This window comes from Camellia sinensis, chromosome 10 (genome assembly GCF_055761805.1).
Source record: "Camellia sinensis isolate YWXY chromosome 10, ASM5576180v1, whole genome shotgun sequence".
NCBI lineage: Eukaryota > Viridiplantae > Streptophyta > Magnoliopsida > Ericales > Theaceae > Camellia > Camellia sinensis.
This window is the reverse complement of record NC_138970.1, coordinates 77,852,155-77,854,350: the sequence shown is the minus strand read 5'-3', so window position 1 is coordinate 77,854,350 and position 2,196 is coordinate 77,852,155. Positions and strand designations below refer to the sequence as shown.

At 42.8% G+C, this 2,196-nt stretch overlaps 1 pseudogene; it reads right to left on the bottom strand.

Annotated features, from left to right (window-relative positions):
* Positions 1-408: 408 nt before the first annotated feature.
* Positions 409-1,984, bottom strand: LOC114306894 (UDP-glycosyltransferase 73C11 pseudogene; annotated as a pseudogene).
* Positions 1,985-2,196: the final 212 nt, after the last annotated feature.

The window sequence follows — 2,196 nt, the reverse complement described above, 5'->3', positions numbered from 1 at the left end:
AGCTCCATGAAACCATCTTGAGCAACAAGCAAGGAACCCTATATATACTACATGAACTTCACATTGAAGGTGACTGAACTAATCCCAGCTGAACATCACTGACTTACAAATTCAACTCTCTACACTTCTTCTTGGATCACTAATTCCCACACTGGAGGGGTTACCCGGCCAACCCCGGCCGGGCAGCTCTTACGGTGCTTCTTGTGGCAGGAACCTCAATCCTTGGATAGTCCAACCGAGTGCGGAGCCCTGATTCACTTTCATCTAGTACGGAATCCGGTATGCACACCGTCGAACTTGTTTAACAGTTACACCCCATTACATAATGGGAACCAATTGGTTCTTCGATGAATTTCATTCATAGCGATATACCCATTTTACGTTACGAACTGACCTAACGGCTGGTCTTTAGAACCTTGGTGTTGAGTCCTTGTGGTTAACTTGTTTGATGAGATCTTCAATCAACAATCTCATATTCAAGTATGAAGAACCCCCTACTTCCGTTGCCCTTCTCCTTCTCTCTTCTCTGTCTATTCCTTCACCCATTACTTTCCCACCAGCCTCCCTAATTACCTTTATTTCCACCAACTCCCCACAGTTCTCTTCTGTAATTAGGTGACCAACCACCTGAACCCCAACGCTCACTCCAATCTCCAAAACCTGCACAACCAACTTCTCATTCAAAATTGCTCAGAGAACATTGGCCAAGTTATCATCGATACACCCGCACACACCCCTTATAGGGTCGAATTCCACCCACAATGTGTCAAAAATGCCCCAACAGCCCGATGTGATAGTATGAGTACTTGCGGTGCCCAACCTTGGATTACAAGTCCTCTCCCTTTCGTTCTTTCCTCAAATCCATCTTCTTTCACCCACTTCTCTATCTTCTCTGCCACACTTCTGCCTCTTATAACCCACACAAACGGGTGTTGAGAAGCTTCCAAGCCTAAACCGATCTCAATTAACTGACGAAGAGAGAGGCCACTAATGCTTCCAAGGCATGCATAGACCACAAACCTTGGATCTTGCTCATTAAGCCACTTCAAACACTGGCTTTCATCATTGGTGGCCTTGTTTCCTCTCTGAGCCTTGTCCAAGTTGTCTTCGTTGCACAGTGATACCAGCCCAATGCACCAAACTTTATCTCCTTTCACCTTTCAAAACTGCTCGGCGTATCTGGGTTCTAGCTCTTCAAAACTATTAATCACCACTCCATATGATTCAACTTCAGCAGCTCGTACTCACTCTTGGAAAGCCTTCTATTCCGGTGTACCTAGAGTGAATAATATAGACAGTTGAGCTTTAGTTAACTTAATCCTATCAGGCAAGTCAGGCAACTCAAACGGCTATGACTCAAATATATTATCATGAAATTTGGAAATACATAAATTGTGTGAGCATAAGAGAGTGAGGTAGCTCATTTCATCAAAAATAATTCTTGGAATCTGGAACTTGCGACCAGTGTCGCCTACCCATTCAATATGTTTATCAGCTATTATACAACACGGAAATGGCTCGAGCGCTTCAAATAGCTGCTCGAATGGTTGTTGCAACATGCCAATGGCATAAAAAAAATTTATCAGTAGGTGTGGAGAGGTTAAGGTGTCTACAGTTTTGCACCCCTCTGGGCGGCCAGCCTCCACGGATGGGAACCTGATAGGAAGAAGCCGGAGGGCTAGTCTGGATTCGATTGCACGGTTGATGGTTGGGTGGAATCTGGAGACAATGACAGGGGTGGTGACAACAGTGACAGTCACACCGTGTTGTGCCAATAATTTGGCCATGTCAATCATGGGGATGAAGTGGCCTGGGGACATTAGAGGTACTAAAACAAAGTGAAGTTGGTGCTTCTGAGAAGCCATTGTAGCTGGGAGTGGTGGGTGGTTGGATTGACTATTTTGGATCTATACAAATAAGTGTTTATGCTTGGCATTAATTTTAGTGTTTATACAATCACGTCGAATTTTATGCAAAATGATTAATTTATAATTCAAATTTATTCTAATAGTAGAGTTTACAATACACAATCAAATCTCAACCACTTTTTTTTTTTTTTTTTTTTTTGGATAAGTTTCTTGAGCCCAATATCTATGGTCCTTGGAGTTTTTGTAACGTTAGTGACATAAGGAACTACATAAGCATTGGATTTTTACGAATAAATATCTAGATATGCATGCAAGTTGCAAGAGTGCC